This window comes from Amblyomma maculatum, chromosome 6 (genome assembly GCF_055883805.1).
Source record: "Amblyomma maculatum isolate TAMU_Amacu chromosome 6, ASM5588380v1, whole genome shotgun sequence".
Classification (NCBI taxonomy): domain Eukaryota; kingdom Metazoa; phylum Arthropoda; class Arachnida; order Ixodida; family Ixodidae; genus Amblyomma; species Amblyomma maculatum.
In genome coordinates, this window is record NC_139349.1 from 132,576,593 (window position 1) to 132,586,569 (window position 9,977).

Consider the following 9,977-nt stretch of genomic DNA (forward strand, 5'->3'; position numbering starts at 1 on the left):
ATAGCACGACAACATTATGTGGTGTTGGTGGCGAACCGCTTAACCCACTTGGAGTCTGTTCCGTGAATCTTGTTATCGCCGGCCACACATTCCGAACTGAATTCGCAGTACTTACTCGATCAACGCATGACGTAATTCTTGGACTCGATTTTCTGGAGCAATGTGGGGCCACTCTCGACTTTCGCAATGGAGACATTTCTGTGAGCACTCGAATTGAATCTGCTTTGCGTGAAAATTCGCGGACCCATCCTAGCACGCTTTCGGTTTCGGAAGACATAGTCATTCCTGCAATGTCAGCACAGTTTATACGAGTTGTTAGTTCCAGCTGTGCCAGTGATGCGTTCGACGCTGTGGTTGAACCACTCACCCTCAACTGCGCGAAGAAAAGTATTCTGATTCCCCGCTGCATCATCTCAGTCATGAATGGCCATTCTTCTTTGTGGACGACTAACTGCTCTAGCGAACCTGTTGTATTACCGCGTGGTCTAAAACTTGCCAACTTTGACGAAGACACTTTTAAATCAGTGGCCGTGATCAGCACAGACAATTCCCAGCCTACCGCATGCTCAGAAGAAGATGAGACAAAATTTCTTGCCATGATTAACAAATCCCTGCCAACAAGTGACCGTCACAGTTTAGTGGAAGTTCTGGCGAAACATACTGCGGCTTTCGATTTCTCTCGGGACTCGCCACCACGGATTCCCATGTCCCGTACTCAGCACCGAATCAATACAGGAACTGCTGATCCAATCCGCCAGAAGCCTTATCGTGTATCCCCATCAGAGCGCCAAACAATCGAAGAACAAGTTCGTGACATGCTGCATAAGGGCATCATTCAGGAATCGTCTAGTCCGTGGGCTGCCCCTGTGATTCTAGTCAAAAAGAAAGATGGCACATGGCGATTTTGTGTTGATTATCGACGTTTGAATACTGTTACCAAGAAGGACGTGTATCCCCTGCCACGTATTGACGACGCCATTGATTGCTTACATTCCGCCTCCTATTTTTGCTCAGTTGACCTGCGATCAGGCTATTGGCAGATCCCCATGCACCCGGAAGATAAAGAAAAGACGGCATTCATCACTCCAGACGGGCTGTATGAATTTAATGTGATGCCGTTTGGATTATGTAATGCTCCAGCCACGTTCGAAAGATTCATGGATACAGTTTTGCGCGGGCTGAAGTGGCACATTTGTATGTGTTATTTGGACGATGTAGTGATATTCGGGACAACTTTTCATGAACACAACAGTCGATTAGAGATTGTCTTGGAGTGTATCGAGAAAGCTGGTCTGGTACTCAATTCCAAGAAATGTCGTTTTGGAGAACGCCAGACTGTGGTACTTGGACATCTTATAGGCAAGGATGGAATCAGGCCTGATCCGAAAAAGATCGATGCTGTCACTTGTTTTAAACCGCCGAAATCGTTAAAACAGCTCAGGAGTTTTTTGGGGCTTTGCTCCTATTTTCGGCGTTTTGTTCCGAAGTTTGCTGATCTAGCATATCCCCTTACTTGTCTTCTGCAAAAAGATGTGCCTTTCAAGTGGACTGCCGATTGTGACTCCGCCTTTCGTCAGTTAAAGTTTATTTTGACATCAGGACCAGTACTACGCCACTTCTGTCCATCAGCTCCAACAGAACTTCACACTGACGCCAGCGCAGTTGGAATTGGTGCTGTGCTCATACAGCGCCACAATGGCAATGAACATGTCGTTGCGTATGCAAGCCGTTCTTTGAGCAAGGCTGAGCGTAATTACACTGTAACTGAACAGGAATGCTTAGCTGTTGTATTCGGTGTGCAACGGTTTAGGTCATATCTTTATGGATGTGCATTTAAAATTGTGACGGACCATCCTTCCTTATGTTGGCTTGTAAACCTTCGTGACCCCTGTGGACGCCTTGCGCGGTGAGCTTTGCGCCTTCAAGAATTCAATTTTACTGTGTCTTTTAAGAGTGGTCGTAAGCACGGTGATGCTGACTGCTTGTCACGGTTGCCACTTGAAACTACTGATTGCGACAATGAGGTCTTGGATGAATATATAGCTGCTATCTCTACAAGTTTCCCTGACGTTGGTGAATTCAAGATTGCGCAGCGGCACGACAACGAGTTGGCACCGCTTTTTGAGGCAGCAAGTTCCCGGAACCCTACGACCTCATTCTGCATTCGTGACGGTGTACTATACAGGAAGAACTACTCGTCAGCAGGTGCGCGGCTTCTTCTGGTAGTTCCTACAAGTCTTAGGTGTCAGGTTCTTCGGGTAATGCACGACGATGCCACAGCTGGACACTTGGGTTTCGCAAGAACATTGCACAGGACTAAGGAACGTTTTTATTGGCCGAAGATGCGTCAAACTACTCAACGTTATGTGGCCAGCTGCCTCCAGTGCCAGCGTTTCAAGCACCCAACCTGCTCACCGCCGGGTCATCTTCAGCCTATAACGCCACCACGAACCCCATTCGAACAGGCGGGAATTGATCTTCTAGGACCGTTTCCCCGTTCCTCCAACGGAAACCGCTGGGTCATAGTGTGCGTAGACTATCTTACGCGGTACTGTGAAACTGCTGCTATACCGTCAGCCACTGCTTCTGATGTCTCGGCGTTCCTCCTACGATCCATCATTCTTCGACATGGGCCTCCTCGTGTGTTAATAAGCGATCGTGGCCGACAGTTTACGGCACAAGTTGTAGAAGAACTTCTTCGCCTCTGCTCATCCCATTTTCGCCATTCAACTCCTTACCACCCACAAACAAACGGTCTTACCGAACGCACCAATCGGACGCTTAGCAACATGCTCGCAATGTATGTCGACTCCCGCCACAAAAACTGGGATGAAGTCCTTCCGTTTATAACATATGCATTTAACACTGCTAAGCACGAAACGACAGGCTACAGTCCGTTTTTTCTTCTCTATGCACGACCTCCACGAAGCACTTTGGACACGTTTCTGCCTTTCTCACTCCCTGCTGAAACTTCACTAGCGCAAACTCTCTCTTTGGCTGAAGAAGCTCGTCGACTCGCTAGACTTCGCTCTCTAGCCTCCCAGGAACGCTACAAGCAACGCTACGACAAGCGGCATCAAGATGTTAATTATGTCCCTGGTGACTTGGTGTGGCTTTGGACGCCGCTACGTAAGCGTGGATTGTGCCAGAAACTGTTGCACCACTATACTGGCCCTTTCGTTGTATTGGAACGCCTCAGCGCAGTAAACTTTGTAGTCTCTCGCGTAACCACCCAAGGACGTCGTTCCCGGAAGACTCAAGTAGTCCACGTGGCCCGCATGAAGCCCTTCTATCAACGTGACGAACCTTGACTCGCCCGGCGGGCATCGTCTGCGAAGGGGGCAGTGTCACGCACTTCCCGCGGTCCTTATTGAAGGAAGATGAGGTTTGGTGGAACAAGGAGAAGAGGACGAGGAAGCTGGGTCTGTCCGCTGTAGTGTGCTAATCTCCAGCGTATTCTACCATCTGTGTAAATAAACGTCGTAACAATATATATATATATATATATATATATATATATATATATATATATATATATATATATATATATATATTGACACATGCCATTCATAGACGACGAAGATTTGAATGGGCGATTCGGAAAAGACGACGAAGCAATACGATGCTCCGCTTTTGTGCTGCCTTGACTGGCTGTTGGAGTTCTTCGGTGCCAGAGCGTCTTCTGTGTAACGTTGCGTTACAATATATATATATATATATATTGTCACGTGCTTCGGGGCGTCAGGAAAGGAAGAAGAGGCTGGAGAGAAGAAGAAGAAACGGAAGACACAGTGGTGTGTGCTGGTGTTCCTAGCGTGACTCGTGCTTTAAACTACCAATAAACACCCCCATTACGTACTGAGTACTTAACAATATATATATATATATATATATATATATATATATATATATATATATATATATATATATATATATATATATATATATATATATATATATATATATATACCTCCGGGAAACTAGTGAGTGCGGCCGATGGAGGTGAGGTCGCAAATGATTCTAGCTTACCCATGCCTCTGCCCATTTCGATGTTAAAAAACCGAATTGCCGAAATTGAAGTATTTGTGGACTGCCCCGCCGGGGTGGTGCAGTGGTAAGACGCCCGACTACTGTGCCGGAGTTCCCGGGTTCGAACCCGACCGCGGCGGCTGTGTTTCGATGGAGGCGAAACGAAGTGGCGTCCGTGTGCTGTGCGATGTCAGCGCACGTTAAAGATCCCAGGTGGTCGAAATTACTCCGTAGCCCTCCACTACGGCTCCTCTTTCTCTGTTTCCACTTTCATTCCCACCTTCCTCCCTTCCCCTACGGCGCGGTTCGGGTGTCCACAAAGCAAGTGTGACAGTTACTGCGCCTTTCCCTTCCTGTGAACCAATTTAACTTAACTTTAACTTTGTGGACGGTGTACGTGCTATGGCGTTGTTGGACACAGGTGCAACTATAAGTCTCGCTTTTAAAAACTGTCTTGGCCGTAAAATTATGTTTGCTTGGGATAGTGCGACAACATTTTGTGGTGTTGGTGGCGAACCGCTTAACCCACTTGGAGTCTGTTCCGTGAAGCTTGTTATCGCCGGCCACACATTCCGAACTGAATTCGCAGTACTTAGTCGTTCAACGCATGACGTTATTCTTGGACTCGATTTTCTGGAGCAATGTGGGGCCATTCTCGACTTTCGCAATGGAGACATTTCTGTGAGCACTCGAATTGAATCTGCTTTGCGTGAAAATTCGCGGACCCATCCTAGCACGCTTTCGGTTTCGGAAGACATAGTCATTCCTGCAATGTCAGCAGAGTTTATACGAGTTGTTAGTTCCAGCTGTGCCATTGATGCGTTCGACGCTGTGGTTGAACCACTCACCCTCAACTGCGCGAAGAAAAGTATTCTGATTCCCCGCTGGATCATCCCAGTCATGAATGGCCATTCTTCTTTGTGGACGACTAACTGCTCTAACGAACCTGTTGTATTACCACGTGGTCTAAAACTTGCCAACTTTGACGAAGACACCTTTAAATCAGTGGCCGTGCTCAGCACAGACAATTCCCAACTTACCGCATGCTCAGAAGAAGATGAGACAAACTTTCTTGCCATGATTAACAAATCCCTGCCAACAAGTGACCGTTACAGTTTAGTGGAAGTTCTGGCGAAACATACTGCGGCTTTCGATTTCTCTCGGGACTCGCCACCACGGATTCCCATTTCCCGTACTCAGCACCGAATCAATACAGGAACTGCTGATCCAATCCGCCAGAAGCCTTATCGTGTATCCCCATCAGAGCGCCAAACAATCGAAGAACAAGTTCGTGACATGCTGCATAAGGGCATCATTCAGGAATCGTCCAGTCCGTGGGCTGCCCCTGTGATTCTAGTCAAAAAGAAAGATAAAATAAATTGGTTAAATTGGTTCACAGGAAGGGAAAGGCGCAGTAACTGTCACACTTGCTCTGTGGACACCCGAACCTCGCCGTAAGGGAAGGGAGGAGGGTGGGAATGAAAGTGGAAAGAGAGAAAGAGGAGCCGTAGTGGAGGGCTACGGAGTAATTTCGACCACCTGGGGATCTTTAACGTGCGCTGACACCGCACAGCACACAGACGCCACTTCGTTTCGCCTCCATCGAAACGCAGCCGCCGATGTCGGGTTCGAACCCGGGAACTCCGGCACAGTAGTCGGGCGTCTTACCACTGCACCACCCCGGCGGGGCAAAAAGAAAGATGGCACATGGCGATTTTGTGTTGATTATCGACGTCTGAATACTGTTACCAAGAAGGACGTGTATCCCCTGCCACGTAATGATGACGCCATTGATTGCTTACATTCCGCCTCCTATTTTTCCTCAGTCGACCTGCGATTAGGCTATTGGCAGATCCCCATGCACCCGGAAGATAAAGAAAAGACGGCATTCATCACCCCAGACGGGCTGTATGAATTTAATGTGATGCCGTTTGGATTATGTAACGCTCCAGCCACGTTCGAAAGATTCATGGATACAATTTTGCGCGGGCTGAAGTGGCACATTTGTATGTGTTATTTGGACGATGTAGTGATATTCGGGACAACTTTTCATGAACACAACAGTCGATTAGAGATTGTTTTGGAGTGTATTGAGAAAGCTGGTCTCGTATTCATTTCCAAGAAATGTCGTTTTGGGGAACGCCAGACTGTGGTACTTGGACATCTGATAGACAAGGACGGAATCAGGCCTGATCCGAAAAAGATCGAAGCTGTCACTTGTTTTAAACCGCCGAAATCGTTAAAACAGCTCAGGAGTTTTTTGGGGCTTTGCTCCTATTTTCGGCGTTTTGTTCCGAAGTTTGCTGATCTAGCATATCCCCTTACTTGTCTTCTGCAAAAAGATGTGCCTTTCAAGTGGACTGCCGATTGTGACTCCGCCTTTCGTCAGTTAAAGTTTATTTTGACATCAGGACCAGTACTACGCCACTTCTGTCCATCAGCTCCAACAGAACTTCACACTGACGCCAGCGCAGTTGGAATTGGTGCTGTGCTCATACAGCGCCACAATGGCGATGAACATGTCGTTGCATATGCAAGCCGTTCTTTGAGCAAGGCTGAGCGAAATTACACAGTACCTGAACAGGAATGCTTAGCTGTTGTATTCGGTGTGCAACGGTTTAGGTCATATCTTTATGGATGTGCATTTAAAGTTGTGACGGACCATCATTCCTTATGCTGGCTTGTAAACCTTCGTGACCCCTGTGGACGCCTTGCGCGGTAGGTTTTGCGCCTTCAAGAATTCAATTTTACTGTGTCTTTTAAGAGTGGTCGCAAGCACGGTGATGCTGACTGCTTGTCACGGTTGCCACTTGAAACTAATGATTGCGACAATGAGGTCCTGGATGAATATATAGCTGCTATCTCTACAAGTTTCCCTGATGTTGGCGAATTCAAGATTGCGCAGCGGCACGACAACGAGTTGGCGCCGCTTTTTGAGGCAGCAAGTTCCCGGAACCCTAAGACCTCATTCTGCATTCGTGACGGTGTACTATACAGGAAGAACTATTCGTCAGTAGGTGCGCGGCTTCTTCTGGTAGTTCCTACAAGTCTTAGGTGTCAGGTTCTTCGGGTAATGCACGACGATGCCACAGCTGGACACTTGGGTTTCGCGAGGACATTGCACAGGACTAAGGAACGTTTTTATTGGCCGAAGATGCGTCAAACCACTCAACGTTATGTGGCCAGCTGCCTCCAGTGCCAGCGTTTCAAGCACCCAACCTGCTCACCGCCGGGTCATCTTCAGCCTATAACGCCACCACGAACCCCATTCGAACAAGCAGGAATTAATCTTCTAGGACCGTTTCCCCGTTCCTCCAACGGAAACCGCTGGGTCATAGTGTGCGTAGACTACCTTACGCGGTACTGTGAAACTGCTGCTATACCGTCAGCCACTGCTTCTGATGTCTCGGCGTTCCTACTACGGTCCATCATTCTTCGACATGGGCCTCCTCATGTGTTAATAAGCGATCGTGGCCGACAGTTTACGGCAGAAGTTGTAGAAGAACTTCTTCGCCTCTGCTCATCCCGATTTCGCCATTCAACTCCTTACCACTAACAAACAGATGGTCTTACCGAACGCACCAATCGGACGCTTAGCAATTTGCTCGCAATGTATGTCGACTCCCGCCACAAAAGCTGGGATGAAGTCCTTCCGTTTATAACATACGCATTTAACACTGCTAAGCACGAAACGACAGGCTACAGTCCGTTTTTTCTTCTCTATGCACGACCTCCACGAAGCACTTTGGACACATTTCTGCCTTTCTCACTCCCTGCTGAAACTTCACTAGCGCATACTCTCTCTTCAGCTGAAGAAGCTCGTCGACTCGCTAGACTTCGCACTCTAGCCTCCCAGGAACGCTACAAGCAACGCTACGACAAGCGTCATCAAGATGTTAATTATGTCCCTGGTGACTTGGTGTGGCTTTGGACGCCGTTGCGTAAGCGCGGCTTGTGCCAAAAACTGTTGCACCACTATACTGGCCCTTTCGTTGTATTGGAACGCCTCAGCGCAGTAAACTTTGTAGTCACTCGCGTGACCACCCAAGGGCGTCGTTCTCGGAAGACTCAAGTAGTCCACGTGGCCCGCATGAAGCCCTTCTATCAACGTGACGAACCTTGACTCGCCCGGCGGGCATCGTCTGCGAAGAGGGCAGTGTCACGCACTTCCCGCGGTCCTTATTGAAGGAAGACGAGGTTTGGTGGAATAAGCAGAAGAGGACGAGGAAGCTGGTCTGTCCGCTGTGGTGTGCTAATCTCCAGCGTATCCTACCATCTGTGTAAATAAACGTCGTAACAATATATATATATATATATATATATATATATATATATATATATATATATATATATATATATATATATATATATATGAAGTAAAGAAGCTAACACACACACGGCCAAGAAGTATATATATATATATATATATACGCACACCCAAGAAGAACTTCACACTTAGCAAGTCGGTACCCCTTTATAATTTTTCCAGTGGCGTTATCGAACTAGGACAGAGAAAAAGATGGCTCTCCCCTCCTCTCCTCTCCCCTCCCCTCCCCTCCCCTCCCCCCCCCCCAGTTTTCTGTCCTGGTTATGTAAAGCTGTCAGCAATTTTATGAATCACAGTACATGGGCGCCTTGCGTTTCAACGGCAGCTGCGGCCGGAGTCGAATCTATCTCCATGCACGGGCCCAGCCGTAGGGTGCCCTATAACATGTGGAGATCTTAACAACTCATATCGTTTTTAAGTATTGTTAATACTTTATTTGAAAAAAAAAGTTATTTCAGTACGGCTAAAGATTTTTGCATGAAAATAATATAATTACATGCTGACAGCATGGTTCCAGGAGTCAAAAGTCAATGTTGACCGCGATTTTAGAACTAACGCACACTATTTGCTCTTCTTTGCGCAGCGGTTATAAAGTAATATTTCTGAATGTTAAGGAGGCTTTAGATACCATTAAGCATTAAATTTTGTGTACAAATTACAGCCGTATGAATTTAAAGGAAGAACTCTGAAATCTTCAGTAGCTATTTAATTAACCGTAAACAGTACGTTTTTATAAACCAGTTTTCATCCTCACGCATAACAGTTTTAACTGAAGTACCTAAGGGTTCGTTTAGGGCCAATTTTATTCTTTCTCTACGTTGATGGAGGTCCTCAATTACACCGCCATCTAAAGCTGCTATGTATCGAACAATCCTGCGCTCATTTTTTCGGGGAACACGCTGGATGAAATATGCGGCATCAAGAACCACGAACATTATAATAAAGTCCGTGCGGTTAAGAGAGTATAGCTCAAGACACAACGCCTTTAATGTAAAGTACGTATTGTTGAACACAACAAAATATTGATTCGGTTTATGGGGCCGGGGTGGTGCAGTGGTAAGACGCCCGACTACTGTGCCGGAGTTCCCGGGATCGAATCCCGGCCTCGGCGGCTGCGTTTCGATGGAGGCGAAACGAAGTGGCGTCCATGTGCTGTGCGATGTCAGCGCACGTTAAAGATCCCCAGGTGGTCGAAATTACTCCGTAGCCCTCCACTACGACCCCCTTTCTCTCTATCCACTTTCACTCCCACCTTCACCCCTTCCCTTACGGCGCGGCTCAGGTGTCCACAGAGCAAGTGTGACAGATACTGCGCCTTTCCCTTCCTATGAACCAACCAACCAACCAACCATTCCATGCCCCAAGACGGCTCAAGATATGAAAGCAGCCGTAACGGAGGGCTTCGGAAATTTCGACCACCTGGGGTTCTTTAACGTGCACTGACATCGCACAGCACACGGGTGCCTTGCTTTCTGCCTCTACCGAAAAGAAGCCGCCGCGGAAGCGGAAACAATAAACTAACTAGGATTTGGGTTGGACTACATCCTGTACTATAAAACACACATTGATCACGAGTGTTCTAAATTAGCATCATCGTGTTATGTTTCGAAAATTATATACT